Source organism: Castor canadensis, chromosome 8, assembly GCF_047511655.1.
Source record: "Castor canadensis chromosome 8, mCasCan1.hap1v2, whole genome shotgun sequence".
NCBI classification, from domain to species: Eukaryota; Metazoa; Chordata; class Mammalia; order Rodentia; family Castoridae; genus Castor; species Castor canadensis.
This window is the reverse complement of record NC_133393.1, coordinates 144,112,152-144,128,693: the sequence shown is the minus strand read 5'-3', so window position 1 is coordinate 144,128,693 and position 16,542 is coordinate 144,112,152. Positions and strand designations below refer to the sequence as shown.

Below are 16,542 nucleotides of genomic sequence, written 5' to 3'. Positions count from 1 at the left end.
TCCGGGGGAATTTGAGGCAGGAAATTTGAGGGAAGTATCCAAACCAGGTCCTGGGGAACAAGTGACTTCCTTGCAGATCATTTCCCAGGGACACAGGTGGTCAAGCTTCCACTCAGAACTATCCCAAATGCCCCTTTTGAAATAGTATTTTCATTTGGACCCAAACTGGGACATGTGCACAAGGTCCCCTAATTACAGCCTAATGAATATGGATTGTATCTCATAACAGAGAAATTCACACATGCAGTTAATCTTTCAATCACCAAAAGCCACTCCTAAATACCCTTTGTACCATATAAATACCCACCCAAGCCAAGGCACCACTGCTCTTGAGCCATAGGTGGTGCCCTTAAGTTGCCTCACCAAAGTACACTTCCCCCTTCCTTGGGGAGTGTACTCTTCCTGCTTTCACCATCTATAAAACTTTGCTGCTGTTTTGCAATCTGAACATTTCAATTCTTTGTTTGGAATACCAAGGACCTGAGATCTTCTGAGACTACCTACAGGTAACAAGGTTTCTTCTCTTTCTGAATCCATCAGGATTTTGTTTAAAAGCAAGAGAAGTAAACTGGATGTCTAACATAAGAAGGGAGTTCAGAAGAAATGGGAGATTCATAAAGAAAAAAGAATGGAGTGGGGATGACTGAGAGAACTAGGCTTGAGAAGCTGGAGGAAATTGAGAGTTCTAAAGGTTGACCAACAGATTCATCACCACCCAGTCCACTCCAATAGGATGCTGCTGCAGCCACCATCACTGTAAGGAGTCTCCTGTCCAATCTCTTTCCTCATTTTATCACTTCCTCGGAGGCAAAGTTCCAGGAGCAATCATTTAACAGACTGAACTTAGGTGACATCCTGCCTCAAGGACTGAGTTAGAAGATAGGGGTGGCAAACTGTAAGAAGTATCTCACCTTGAGAATTGCCACAATGAAAAAACTGTCCCTGGAGCTATGAGGTACAAATAGAAATACACACTTTCTAGAAAGCTACCTTTTTGCCCAGTTCTCATTTTGCTGATGAAGAAAGTTGTGAGAAGTTACTTAATGACTTAGTAACTTGGGTCTTCTAGCTTCCATCCCCATGTTCACTCTCCTTTACAAAACCCAGTGATTTATAAAACCATAAAGTGTTTTTCCATATTTAAACAAAATCACAGGTGGAGGAGGAGGGTAAGAGGGACTGTTGTATGGAGAGTGATTATCTCTTTTCAGGCCCTTTCTAATGACCTGAGCTTAGTGCTTAAAAATAAATAGTGCTAGATGAAGCTGACCTCCAATGCATGATGGGAGAATCTCATTAAGGCAAAACCCCTGGTGATATATACTGAGGACTGACTACAATGCATTGAATTTTCAATAGAAAGCATTAAGCACTCCTGCATCTAATTACCATTTTTTCTTATTTATAGTGCAATAAAAATAATTTTCCATGCCCTAATTTTCCTGGTTTCTCATCTAGACCTCTATCCCGTTCTGTTTTTTCTTTTCATCTTTCCTCAAAACTGACATTAGTGAGGCCTTTTAGATTTAGATACCCAGATAAGAACACCATTTCCATTTTTTTCCAAGCAACTTTCCTGTACATATTTGAGAGCCAGAAGTTTTTAAAAGAAAACTATTATAACTCCAAATGTTACTGTTGGGAGGAGTATTGGGTGATTTCTGCTCTGACCTACTGAGGGAAGCTGAGGCTTGGAAAGGATAAGCTGTGTATGTGAAGGTAGGGGCTGCATAAATACCACCAAAGATTTTGCTAGGTATCTGAGTTGAGATTTCCTTGATCCTCAAATTTCTCACCATCATCCTCATCCAATCTGGATAGAAACTGGGAGAAAATTTCGTAGAAAATAGTAACTAAAGGTGTAAGCTCAGTATACTCTCTCTACAACAAAATTAGAAATAAGGGCAAAATAGTTTCTGCTGGGTATTGGGGGGGGGAGAGGGAAGGGGAGGGAGAGGGAAGGGGCGGAGTGGGTGGTAAGGGAGGGGGTGGGGGCAGGGGGGAGAAATGAACCAAGCCTTGTATGCACATATGAATAATAAAAGAAAAATGAAAAAAAAATGGTGTAAGCTCAGCCCATACATGTGTTTGATTTGGTGTAATAGTCTTGGACCACTCAGTCTTTTTAAAAAATTAATTGCCAGCACTAAACAGATTTAACATAATCTGTATTTAATAAAAATCAGAACATCAGGCAACTCTGAATCTATATTCCCATATGGCAAAAATCAGTTGGAGCTCAGCAATGCTTTTTCCCTTAGGCAGGAATGCACTCCTCAGTTTGCCACAAACCCACCCCTCCTGTTCTAGTATACCCTGCTGGCTTCACTTGGCAGATCTACCACCTGCCGTTCAGCATCAGAGCTTATGTTTCCTGTGCTAGTCTTCCCGCCTCTTAGTCTGTGAGGTCAGAATCACTTACTCAGAGAAACTACAGTAAGTGGAAGATGCTGGGGAGAGCATTGCCCTTCTCATAATAGCACATTACCCCAAGGATGACTCACACTAAACATCTAGGAGACATCCTTCATTCTCTCTTTTCCTCAGCCCCTAAATCCACTCCACCATCCAGTAGACTTTCCATGCTATTCTCAAATTATATTTCAGTTGGTCCACCATTCTCCACCTTGCTGTCTCCACCTGGTATAAATCATCTCTTTCCTGACCTGCAGTGCTGAACTCTGCCCCTCCCAAATTCTACATGGAAGCCTTACCCCCCTCGCTAGGCCTATAAGGTTTGGGACATTTCACTCTGCCTTTCTTTCTGGCTGGAGCTCACTCACTTTCCACTGGCCACCCACTTCCAGCCTCAGAACCACGGGCATCTGCTTCCACTCTATCAGCAATGCTTTCTCCAGCCCTGGAATCCCCTTTGTTCTAGTCTTAATTCAAATGTCACAAATAGATCATTCTGTGTATAGTAGTGATATCCCTCTTTAATATTCTCAGCTACCCCCTCCCTCAGTGTCAGTGCTTACTATAATGTAACATCTTTTGTTTGTTTACTTGTATGTAACCTTCCTCCACCCCACCCCATGCAAACCACCAGGGAGACAGATTTCATCTCTTTTCCAGTTGCATCTGGGCTACTAAGCACATAGCCTGGGACATTTGCTGATCAGTGACTGCCTGGTCTTTCAGAAGGGCTTCCTAATGCCCAGGGAGGTCAGTTGACTTTCTCAAAGCTGGCTTCCAAGGACTTTGCACTCTTCGCACTCCCCAAAGGGCATCTAGACTCTCCTGGGATGGAGAAATATTGCCTCACTTGGCCGCCTGGGGCGGGCGAGAGCACTCAGAGTCTGGAAACAACTTTCCCAGCCAGGAGAGGTGAACGCCGCGGGGCACTGGGGAGCGGTGAGAGGGGTGGGGCCTCGGGGGCGGGGCCTCTCGGCCCGAGCCAATGGGCACCGCAGCGCGGGGAGGCGGGGCGGCCGGGCGGAGGCGCTGGTGAGCGGTGCTGGCAGAGGCTGAGCGCTGCGCATCCCGAGCGCTTCCTGGGATCCACAGTAAGGCGCGGCGGCCAAGGCACCCACTGGACGCTGGCAGCTCGCACGGTAAGCCTCGCGCCGCAGCAAAGTAGACTTTGTGGGGCTTCTGAATGTAAGAAACCCTCACTCCGAGCCAGAGCTGCAGGTGCCCTCTCGCGTCGGGCTGTGTCCCTGGCAGCTCTAGCTTTGTGCCTGCGGGATGCGCGCGCGCCGAGGGCCCGGGAGTGAGGCGAGGAGCCGCGCGCCACTGTCCTCCTCTGATTGCTATGCCTGGCCCAGGCTCCGGACCCTCCAACTGACAGGTAGGCGTGAGGGGACTGCCGGTGGGCCACCGGAGCCAGGACCGTGCCAGATCGTGGCTTCTGAGACTGTCTCCACCCAGTGTTGGGCTGGGCAAAGAGCTTTGCGGGAAGCCGGGAACCGCCGCATCTGGACCACCGCTCTGCACTGGCTTCCAGCACCTGCCTTGGGTCAGTCAGCGGAGTGCTCATGACCTGTTGCCTTGGGGGTAGGGATCAGATTTGTCGTGCTATTTGCTATTTCCAGTTACCCTGGAACGCATGGAGAAATCTCAGAGTGGTTCTCCAGCCAGCCTAGGGGCAGAGACTAACACTGGATGCAGCGCCTCAGGTATTATTCACTACTTATTCGGCTTCTACTGAGTCCTAAGGGCTAAACCCTAAGGGCACAAAGGAAGACCTGGGGGTGGGGGATAGGGTAGTTCCTGGGACTAAGACGGACCTAGGAGGAACGGTTACAATGCAGTGTAATGCAGAGGGCACTATGGAGAGGACAGTGAAGGAGCCAGGAAGGCTGCAGAGAGGAGGTGATAGCACTGAGTGGAGACTTATAGGAGTAGTGGAGGTTGCCATACTGAAAGCTGGGAGGTAGCAGGAATTCCAGGTGACTATTTTTGTGTGAGGTTAAGAAATTGAAAAAAAGGTCAGTATCTTGATCTACAGCATCAGATAATCAATCAGACATCAGATAATAGAGTAGGACCAGGTCTTGTAGGAAGGAAATGAGCTGCACCATGACGGGGAGGCTAACACACGCACAGACCTTAAAATCCAGCCTTCCAGTATGTAGAAGTTTGCCTGGGATGAAGGAGGGCTGTGGAAGAATTCCAACCAGTGACAGCTCTGTGGACAATGGAGGGAGTCTGGTATTGGCAAGCTGATTAGTTGGAAAACCTGGTTTGGGGGGAACTCGGCTGCAAATACTCTGATCCCTTAAGGTACCCATCTGGCCAAAGCCCTGGTCTCCAGCTTCTGGGCATGAGTTCAGTCAGAGAGCTGTTGCTCATGTGATACCACTTCTGAACGTGTGTGTCATTGTAGATTGTTACCGGAGCCTGTAACCTCGATCTTGTTATCAGGGACAGCCCTTAGAAGACTATGAAGGGAGTACCTCTGCTCTTTTTCTCATCTTCTGGACCTCATTGTGGTCCCCTCTTTTCTTGGGCTCCTGTTTCTGTCTCATAGGGCCCAGTTTCTGCTGTTGATGGGAAGGCTGTGTAGATTGATGTAGTAGAAAGAACAAGGGCTAACCCAATGTTAGACCAGAAAGCCTCTTCAGCTGTGTACCTTGAAGATATGATCAACCTTCTGAACCTATGCTTTCTGATTTAAGAGGAAATCATTATACCTACCTGTTATAAGTGACGTTCACTGGAAAAAAGATCAAAGATTCTGAGACTTGTGTGCCAGAGGATTCTTGAGAAGGTGTCTGACTCCTCAAGTGGGTGAGCAAAGAGGGAAGCAGGATCAGCACAGGCAGAAGCAGATCCATGATGTAGTGCAAGAGGGGGTTTTGAAGCCCATGTTGGCCAACCAGAAGGTGCAGGTGCCCCCAGGAAGGGGGGCTAATTTGAGCTGTCCGTTTCTGAACAGGGACTCACCTGTGAGCTGCACACATAGGGAGGTAACAAGTGTCTTGGAAGACCAAAAGATTAGTCCCACGGCATCAAGCCACCTCCTCACAAGAAGCAAAGGAGATCTTTGTATTATGCCCCATCAATAACAGACACTCAGAAATGTTTGTTTCTCTCACCTTTACATTTCTTGACTGCATCTGAAAATGAATTTTGGAGTCTAAGTAAATCAGCTTTTGTAATAAATAATAGAATAGCCCCAATGACTATGGGCTCCCACTGAGTGCCTGTTATGTGCATACATCCTGCCCTAGTTGTCTGGTGACAGAGTTAGGTCCTTATGTATTCAGTGCTCCCCAACTGTCCTAGTGTGGGGATACAGCTCAGTCTATTAGGGTAGAGAAAGATGGACATTAAATAGTTTGAGTCTTCAAAAGAAAACATTGAAGGATGGAATATTGTGTTACATAGCCAGGATGGAATAGGGAATAGCAGACCCTTTACCCAAGCAATTCTTCATATCCTTCAATTTCAAAGTAGCCTCTTTAGAAAAGCATTTGAATCATCCTGTGTAAAGAAGATCCTCTTTTACTCCTCGGCTTCATTCTCCCTTCACTGTACTTGTTTATTTTATTCTCCTCCCTGTAGTTGGCCCTCCCCAGTAGACTGCAGGCTCCAGGGGATCAAGCATTGCTTTATCCCAAGAGCCCAGTAATGTTTAGCACATGTTTCTTCATTGTTTTGGTTGTGATGGTGGTATTGATTTTGCTTTTTAAATTGCAGTGCTGGGGATGGAATCTAGGGCCTCATGCACGCTAGGCAAGAGCCCTATGCCCAGCCTACACCCCCAGCCCAGCACATTTTAAATAAGTGAAATGAATGAAGGGTGGATCTGATTCACAGGATAGTCAGGAAAGGTCAATTGGACCAATGATGTTTACACTGAGACACAAGGGATGAGAAAGACCCAGCAATGCCAAGATCAAGAGGCAGAAGGAACAGTTGAGGGACCATGAGGTATGGAGCTCATCATGATTGGAGCATAATGGGCAAATTGTATAGAGAAGCTGAGATGAATTTGAAGTTGATGGGCCTCAGAGACATGCTGAGCTTGGATATTTATCCAAAGTGCAATAAAGTCATTGAAGGACTTTCTCTGTAGTAATGACCTGATATAATAGTACACATTTCTTTGTTCTCTGTTTTGCCTCTAGGAGGCAGGCTCTGTGAAGAAAGGGGCTCAGTAAATACTATTTAAATGAATGGATGATCTAGTTCCTGTTTTAAAAGGATGCCACCAGCTACTAGGTGAAAAATGGATTAGAGAAAGGAAAGAATAAGATCTTGTCACCAACTAGAAGTTAGATGGGAGAAATATGGGTGTGTGGTCTAGAGGGTGGCAATCGTGTTGGAGGGAAGCAGTAGGGTTTGAACTATATGTTGGATGCAAAATGGATAGGAGTTGCTAATGTACTAGATTGGGGGAATAGAGGAAAGAGAGGGATTGAAGGTGACTGCCAAGCTTATGGTTTAAGATTGGGTAGATGACCAGTTTCCATCAAAGGGAGAGTAGATAGATGAAATGTGCTGTATACATACTGTAGAATATCAGTCAGCCACGAAAAGGAATGATGTACTATATATGCTATCATATGAATGAACACTGAAAACATTAAGTGAAATTATAAGTAAAAGAAGTATATCATATATAGCATGATTACCTTTACAAAAACTATCCAAGCATGTAAATCCAAAGATACAGAAAGCAGATGGGTATTTGTCACAGGCTGAAGGCAAAAGGGAGATGGAGTGTGACTGTTTAATGGCTAAGTTGTTTCCTTTTAGGCTGGTGAAAATCTTTTGGAATTAGATAGAGGTTGGTGGTTGTACACATTATGAAGGCATTAAACTGAACCAAACTGTTTATTTTAAAATTGTTAACTCTGTGTCATGTAAATTTTGCCTCAATTTAAAAATAATATTGGATGGATGGTAGTAGAAGTCTCATAATGGAGGAATCTGGGTGAGAAGCAAGTTGTGTGTATGGATAAAATTCAAGTACTTTTGGAGACTCCCCATAAGATACCTAAGTAAAGACAGACATTGGATGAGTATGGGGTCGTGGAGGTGAGTGGGCTGGAGATGTGAATATGGAAATTGCCAAGACGCAAATGTCAGTCAATAAAACAAGGACAAAGTGTATACAGGAGAAAAATCAAAGCCTAATCATTCTTTAGTTTTATCCCCCTAGCTCTCTTATGAAGAAGGTGCCATTGTCTTCATTTTCAGATGAGAAAATCAAGGATCCCCCGAACAATGAACTTGCCCAAGGCCAAACAGTCTACTTATGTGGGTCCCTAGGCTTCCAGTCCTTTGCCTTTCCCATCCTAGCATGAAGCCATTTAGAAATTGAGCACACACCTCTCCCTTCTGCCCCTCTCCCCCCTCCTTTCAGTCGTGATTGAGTATTCACAGATGGCAGGTGCTGTGCTGGGTTGTGTTATGGAGAAGATAGATATGGCTCTTATCTCATGGAACTTACCCAGTAAAGAAGTAATGGCAGTCCCCAAATACAGGGGACCTTGGAAGCACAGAGCAGGGACATCTACCCCTGGTTTGGGGGGGGGTGAGGCTTCCTAGAGAAAGTGATGGCTAAGCTGAGATTCACAGTAGAAGCAAGAGGAATGAATCTGAGAGAGAAAATGACTTCCTGGAGGGCTGGTGATTTCTGAACACCTGTTCTAAGAATTCACCATTCTCATCATTCCTCAGTTTTTCATGGATTACTGATATTTTCTAACTCATTGAGAGTGTCTGTATTTTCTATAAATCTTGAAGTCTAAATGTAAACAAATGACTTGGTTTGACTTCAAGTTGAAGCTTCAAGGGGATGGCAAGGAAGGGTGTGGGCAGCCTGGCGTTCAAAGTAAGGCTGCATCTCTTGAGCAAGTGACTCCTCCTTTCTGAGCCTTGAGAAATGGAACCATTCATGTCTACTGCTCAGGGTAGGAAATAAATGAGATGATGTAGTAAAGTGTCAGGCATATTATAAATGGCCAGAAAAACATTACCTTTTTGCAGAGGAAGAGTGTCTGAGTAGACTGGTTCCTCATGCTGTGCATTGTTTAAAATACAGATATCCTTGGTCCCTCTGTAGGTTCTGATTTAGATGGCTTAAGATGAATTGTGATAGTCTGTGTGTTTAGAAAGCACCTTGGATGGTTCTGATAGTAGCAAGTTTGGGAACCAATGGCTTAGACTAAATATTCTTTGCTATGATGAGCAAGAAAGGGTTAAGCACCTAGAAGCAGGATTTTGCCTTCTAGGAATTATTAGCCAATAACAGTGCTGACCGATGATGTAATGTCTTAGGCTGGCACTCCATTGGTTAAGTGTATTGTTTCTCTTGCTTCACTGTGTAGGAGCAGAGCTGGAGCATAGGGGTTAAAAATTCTGTGGCAACAGATCTCTCTCTCTCTCTCTCTCTCTCTCTCTCTCTGCCTGTTCTGTTAGGTGTGACAGTACATAACAGGGCCCAGCCGTCTGTTGTCCTTCTCCTTTCAGTAAAATACCCACACTTCTTACCTCCTCCCAAGCACAGCACATGTCCCTGTAGTACTACAGAGAGGAGGACTGACAAGGGGGAAGAGGAGGTGGAGGAGGAGGAGAAGTAGGAGGAGGAGGAGGAGGATTCTTTAGAGAAAAGACAGCCCCCCCGTTTCAAGTCCAGCCTGCAGCCTCTCCTTGCCACCTGGGATGGGCACAGCCCCTTGTCCTCTTGATGAACTGCTAAGCTACTACCTGCTTCTGCGCATTGTTCAACCTGGCGGGATCCTCCTCAGAACCAGGAGGTGAGCCCAGGGTTTGGGAAGGGGGAGTGGGCCTGGCAGGGAGAAATCTTTGGGGCAGCGGTGAAGAAATACCCTAAACTGAAGATCAGTTGGGTTCAGTGGCTGCCAGTGGCCTGTGTTGTGAACTTGGGCAAGCCAGTGTCCCTCTCTGGGTCTGCTTGCTAAAGTGTACAATGTGAGACTTCCATTAGGGCTCTTGGATTTCTGGCAGATTCTGGCTGGGGAATGTGCTCACTAACAGCTATAAGCAAGCATGTTCTTGATGTAGCTTTCTGTCAAATGCTCCCTAAAAATAAATACTTTCATCTGGGAATTGGGGCAGGATGGGAGCTGGTCAGCTTATTCCCTGTCATATTGGAGTACTAGCCTATAAACCCGTTCCCTCCTTACATTGTTCTAGCTCTCTCTTTAGTGCCCTACCTCTGCTGGGTAAAATTTGCTGCAATTTCTCCAGAAATTCCTGAATGGATTCAGGGATTTTGATCATGTTGTTTAGTGAGAGAGAACCTTTGTGTCCCTGTCACTTGAGTTATCAGTGTACCTTAATGATTTTTGGACACTCTGCTAGATGGTCCAGGCTGGGACTCAGAGTGATGGGAAGAGGAATTCTTTTTGTATTATGTATAACATGGTTGTGATGGTTTTCTTGTTTGTATGTAATTATGAATTATTTCCCAGCCTGAAACTTCTGACCTTGTCCAGAAAGGCTCCCAATGTAAGCATGTCTACCTCAAGGTATAAATTGAAAAGAAGAAAAGTGGGGATAGACATGGGGAGCAGAATAGCTAGCAAGAAACCCTGACTTCCATTTCATAGGTAATTCAAGACATCCTTGTGTTCCATTGACATATTATGATCTTGCCTCTGTCTTGCAACCCTCCAAAAAATATAAACAAAAAGTTCTACTGTTCTTGTATTTCAGAATTTTGTTGTAGTGAGTGTGCCCAATTTTTTTTAGGGGAAGTGGAAGCTGTAGAGGGTTTTCTTTGTGTCTTGTATGGTCCTTGGTGTCTATCCCTGTGATTCTAAACCAGGCTTTGCTGAGGGAGCGTGTGTAGGGCCTTTAGCAGATTTCTGAACCTCTGTTTCCTCCTTTGGAAATCACAGCAGTAGGAAGGAGTTGGAGCAGCTGACTTTTAGAACACTCCTATCTCTGGCTGTCTATGTTTTTGGAATCTGAGTCTGTCAATTAAGTGACTTTGATGGGTAAAGAGTGTCTTAATAAAGGAACATGCAGCTTTATCTACCAACATCCCTGGGAGTGGGTGGAATTAACTCCGTTCTACAGATGTGAAAAATCAAGGTCGAGGGAGGTTGAGGGGCTTGCCCAATATCATCTACTTAGAGAACTTTAAGACTGGTGTTTAAACCTTTGCATATGATTATACCAGAGTAGTAGTAGGCAGGAGATTGACGGGGCTGGAGCCAGAGTCCTTGTCTACCTTTGCATCCTTGCATGTTCTTCTTTGTCATGGCAGTTGTGTGCTGATTTTGAGATCGACCAGCTCAGCTCAGCCAGATTTTTGTGGATTGTCCAATTTACTATCTGGGATGAATGCAGAAGATTAGTGCACACTGGATCTGAAAGGATTCCTAAAGTTCCTTGGATCAGCTCCTTCAACTTATAGCTGAGAAGATGCAGGTCCAGAGAAGTTAGGGGATTTGTTCCATGTCACCTGGCGAGTCTATAAATGGAAAGACATGGAGACCAAGACTCTTTATTTTAGGTGTCAAAGTTGTATTATTATTAATGAGATCTTATTTTTTAAAACCATCAGTTGAGAACTATGAGGTGAGTTGAATTTAGTTATTCTCACCTCTAGGCCCCTTTGCAGTATCGAGACTAGAGTGGACTCATGGAACACAGTCTGCACTTGGCATTGTGGTAGATATCTAAGGCGTGGGGCAGTGAGAAGGCTGAGTACGAGACTTGGTCATTTCTTTGGAGGAGGCCTAGGGATGCAAGCTGTGTTTCATGAGGACTCTAGCTCTTAAGTCAGCAATCTTTTCTGGATGAGTTGAGACCTTAACCCTCTCCCTCTGTGTGATGATGGTGCCTAACCTATGCTGCTCTAAGAGCTCTTGCCACATGACATGTAGCTTCTGCTCTTTGTCTTTCCACCTAAGCTGCATGCTTTCAGGGCACAATTCCCAAAATGTTGAACTTAATTTTTGGTGGATCTGGCTAATACGAGAGTGGGTGTCAACAGCTTGGATTACCAGAGATTTATACTCAGAAATAAAAACTTCAAATAATCATTGAGAAGCACAGTGCAGGTACGCTTTGTGGTCACTATAATGTTAAGAAAATATCATCCTAATGCTAGGCTTCGAATATGCAAATGATTATTATAGGAAAGGGCGGTTGTTAGTATTCTGCAGGGCTGAGGGCACAGCTAGCAGCAGGTGGTGGAAGTTGGAGAGAAGCAGTCTGAAGATACACAGAGGGAAAGGATGCTGATGGTGGAGCCGCCCAGCAGGGATGAATCCACTTCCATGTCCTTATTATTGAAAATGGGCAGAAACTCTGGGGACTTCTGCCCCAGTAAGCAGAAGGACTTCGTAGCCTTTAACATCTCTTTTAAAGCTAATGTTTCTTGATTATTTACTAAGCAAGAGAAAATAAGAGGAAGCCAGGGGTAGAGGGACTGAATCTTATTCATTCTTTAGGTTCCCAAGCCATAGTATGGGGTGAAAATCACATATAGCCAAAATTATTTTAATCATCTAAAATAGCATTATATATAGTTTTTTGAATATGAAATATTCAAAAATATTGAACAGTAATATCTGTGCTAACTCATGCAAAATAAACTAAATAGACTAATCAAAATAGTTGAAAAGAAGTAGAAAAAGAAAGTCTATGTGCAGTCATCTGAGTCTTCATACTGTTTTGTCTTTAAGGTAACTGTCAAATACCTAGCTGGTATGGGCAGGGGTTAGGAAGTTCTCAGTTGTTCTTGCTTGCATGGTTTATGTCATTTTGTTTGCAGAAACAATTCTAATAAATTCATATGTGCTAATAGTGTTTTAACAATAATGAAAATTAAATTAGATAGTATACATGGAAACCTCCAGCCCAAGAACTGTTAGGGAGAGTAGATGTTCAATAAATATCTGCTGGAAGGTAATTGGCATCTTGATCTATCAGACTTATTATACTAGTCTTTGAGAAGTGTTAGAGAAGAACCTGGCCACCTGTATCTAGGTTGGCTTTTCCTATTTGAGGTTGGCACAACCTGTCTGGCTTCCCTGGGTGATATTCATTCTAGTCCCCCAAATATTGCTTCTAAAATCTGAAGTGGAAAAAGAACAAGGCTGGAGGCGACAAAGACCTGAGTTTAAGACATCGGATATTACCTATCTTTATGTGATATTAACATTTCTGTGTGCAGACTTTTCCTTTGTAAGAAAACTGGGACTCACAGGACTGACCTTACTGAGAACTTGTAGAGAGAGCCCGAAGAGGAGGTGTTCTATAAATGCTAATGCCTTCAGTCTCCTTGTGAATGTGTTTCAGGGAGTTTTTGTTGTGTTTTTTTCCTCTCTCTTCAATCTCACCTCATACTTCTTACAGTAGTAGCACCTCTAGGTAGCTTTCTATAAGCACTCAGGGAACCTCACACAGTATCAGTCTATAGAACACATATGCTCACAGCCTCATCCCCTCCTAGTCATCTTCTTGCCACTTACCTAACCAAGCACAGAAGGCTGCACTTGGCATGGAGATGTTGGATTAAAGACAGTTTTAAAGCATCAATTACTGAATTGAATATTCTGTGCTGAGGCTGCTCTACTCAGAGGCTGAGTGGGCAGGTGATTTGAAGAGTGATTCAAAGAAATATTTGAGCCAAAGTCAAACTTCAAGTTCAAAGCATTAGGAATTTTATTACTGGATGCTCATCTCTTGAGTTTATTCATTCATCTGTTCAACACATATTTGCAAAGTTCTTACCTCTGATGGGAGACATTTTGGGGGCTGGAGACCTATCAGTGAACAGTACAGATCAGGCTTGTATCTTGTGGCTCTTATATTCTGATGGAGAAGGCAGAAAATAACCATGAAACAAATATGCCATATGCTGTCATTTAGAAATGAGTGTCATGAGTAAAACCAAACTGTACAAAGGCACAGGAAATGCTGTTCCAGAAAAGTCAGTTAGAGAAGCTCTCTGAGGAGTTAGTGAAGTGTGGCAGTGGGTTTTGGAAATACCTGTGGGAAAGGGCTCCAAGCAGAGGGAACAGCAAGTGAGATTTAAGACAGGTAGAGAGGAGGGAAAAGGAGACTTAGAGAAGATGTGATCAGAGAATCCTGAAGCCAGTTCTGCTGGGCGCTCAAGCACCGCAGAAGAGAGGAGTTTGGATTCTTTTCTAACTTAGAGATTTTGAGCAATGATGTTATAAGTGTTGAGAACATATTCTTCTTCTTCTTTCTTTTTAAAATAGGGTCTTGCTATGTAGCCCAGGCTGGCCTTGTACTTGAGTTCCTCCTGCCTCAGCCTCTTGAGTGCTGGTGTACACCACCACACCCAGTTGACCTATTCTTTGAATTTGTTTTATTTTTTAAATTGGCATATAGTAAAATCAACTTTTTTAGATCCATACATCTACCACCAATACAACGTGCACATTGAACACAAATAGTTCCATCATCCAATGCTGCACAATCCCACCTGTCATCCTTTGAGAGTTAAAAACTCCTTCCTCTAACACTTGACAGCCACAGTGTTGAGATTCATCCATGCTGCCCTGTTGTCCATTTCTATTCCTGGCTGGTATTCCATTGTAGAGACACACTACAGATCACCCATTCTCCTCTTGAAGAGTAGGTGAGTTGATTCTAGCTTTGGGGAGTTACAAATAAAGCTGCAATAAACATTCATGTTCAGGATTTTGTGTGAACCTAAGTTTTTACTTCTTTAGGGTAAATACCCAGGAATTGGATTACTGGGACATATGCTAAGTTTACCTTTAACTTTACAAGAAGCTGCCAAACTGTTTTTCTAGAGTAGCTGTACTATTTTGCATTCCCATCAGCAATGTATGAAAGTTCCAGTTGCTCCCTCCTCGCCAGCATTTGGTTTTGTCTGTATTTTCTATTTTAGCCATTCTAATAGCTTTGTAGTATCTCACCATACTTTTAATTTGCATTTCCATAATTTGTAACAACATTGAATAGCACTTCATGTGTGTATTTGCCATCCTTATCTCCTCTTTGGTAAAGTGTCAGTTTAGGTCTATAACTTGTTTTTCAGTTACTTTTTTCTTATTGTTAACTTCCCAGTGTTCATGGTATCTAGATGCCAGTGCTTTCTTGAAGATGTGATTTGCAAATATGTAAGATGTCTTTAAAGACTCATTTTGAATGTATGTGGTAAGCTGTCAGGGGCAAGGGTGGAAATAGAAGGATCAGTGTGTGGACTATAGCAGTAGTCAGGGAGGAGAGAGATAATGGTAATTTGGACAAAGGTCATGAAAGAGGAGGTCAAAAGCAAAAAGCCTTTATAAATAGAGGCACCTGGACTTGGTGATGGATGAAATGTGGAACGTGAAGAAAACGAGGAGGTAAGAATGGCAATACAGTTTGAGGTATTAAGAACTTAAATATAATTCTGGCATGATCTCGACCCTCAGGTAACTTAGAATCTGGCAAAGAGTGATTTACTGTATCAGGTCACCTGGAATGTGGCCAGGCACACTTCCAGAAGTAATGTGGAAAGTGTTGAAGGAACACAGGTGAAAGAGAAATTACTAAGAGTAAGGTTTGCCAGGACAGTGCTCTGGAAAACTATTCTCAAACTTTGATGTATTAAAGAACCAACTGGGAAGATGGTTAAAAATGCACATGGCTAGACCACAAGTCCCAAAGTGGGATGTCTAAGGTGAGCAAGCACTATAAATTATTCTATGAAAGCGATCAAGACCACACTATGGAAAACCCTTGGGGCTGCTGAGGAGACCTCACAGAAGAAGTGATGTTTGCGATGGGAGTTAGTGGGAATTCTGACTTGGAGAAAGTTGGGGAAAAAGATAGCCAGGCAGAGGGAAAGGCAGCAGCAAAGGCTTGGAAAAATGATAATGGCTGTAGGCTAGAATAAGCATTTGTTGGGTGATAATGATGACTATTGACCAAAGAGTATGTCCTTTTAGGGATGGAATAAAGGTCACATGACTTCCTGTACACAATGAGTCTCAAAGGATGGAAGCAATCCATCAGATCCCCAGTTGCTAACAAGGCCCCACTGTGGGGAAATGCACTGAACTGTCTTAAGTGCAAGGTGTGTACATCTGTTGTGCCTCCAAAGTCTCATGTGATGGAGGGCCTTTGAGGAGAGCCACTGCTATGCTGAAGGAGCTAGCTGCAGGTGGCATGTGCAGAGGTTGGCAGAAGGGGCCCTGTATCTGGTACCACTTACGACCTTCTTTGAAGTGCATCACAGACTCAGCATCTCCTCTTTGCATGTCATCCTACCCACTCTTGGAGGATGCTAGAGCCACATCTTGCTGTGGAATAACTCCTACTCTACAGCTCACTCACTGTGTGCCAAGCATAGTTTATAGGAACTAGCTCATTTAATTCTCACCACAAGCCTGGGGATCAGCTAGATTCACTATTCTTGTTTTTTGATGAGAAAACTAAGACATGCAAAGATTAATGACTGGCCCAAGGTCACAGGGATAAGGGGGAGAGGAGCTGAGGTGTAACCCAGGGAGTTTGGACTGCAGAACCTGTGCAGGAGCAGGAAGAGGAGGAGGAGGACGAAGAAGAGCAATGCACTCAGATAGCACTTGTTTACTGTGGACTTGTCACTACTTTATATTATTCCATGCAGAGTCTATTTCAATAGTAAAGTTCAATGTCATAGGATTTTTCCTTTTTGATTTTAGCCTCTGGGTTGAAACTTTCTATTTTTATTCTTTCCAGTTCAGATAATAACAAAATGGTGTAACTTTTGTGAGGTTTGAAAGTACAACATCAAGTATAATATCATGATGCCCTTAAAGGCTGTTATATGTGGGACTATTTGCTCTTATACTAAAAAGCTCTAGATTACTGTTTTTAGAGAGCTTCTAAATTTGTCTTCTCTCCCCCACCTCCTCCTCACTTTGAGCAGCCAGAATACTTTCCTCCAGCAAAATCCTTCCCAATTTACCATGTCCACTTGACTGAAGTCAGAAAGGCAAATGATGAAATGTATGTACATTGTTTCCTAAGGAAGAATAGTCTGACTTATGGACTTTTTTTTTTTTTGGTAAGGTTTAGAGAAAGATGCTATAGACAGATGAGCCTAGAGGCCTCTTCCATCTTATTTTCATATCTTCAATTGTG

The 16,542-nt window shown here is 43.6% G+C and overlaps 1 protein-coding gene across 3 annotated transcripts in view; it reads left to right on the top strand.

The window, feature by feature from the left end:
* Positions 1-3,434: 3,434 nt before the first annotated feature.
* The window catches only part of Syn3 (synapsin III), a 441,204-nt gene continuing 428,096 nt past the window's right edge, over positions 3,435-16,542 (top strand). For 2 of the 3 annotated variants that reach the window (XM_074084313.1, XM_074084317.1), the window contains exon 1: positions 3,435-3,554. The gene's annotated coding sequence lies outside the window, so the exon portion shown is untranslated. Of the gene's footprint in view, positions 3,555-8,766; positions 9,213-16,542 lie in introns of those variants that run through there. The other variant, XM_074084314.1, reaches the window with a different exon arrangement.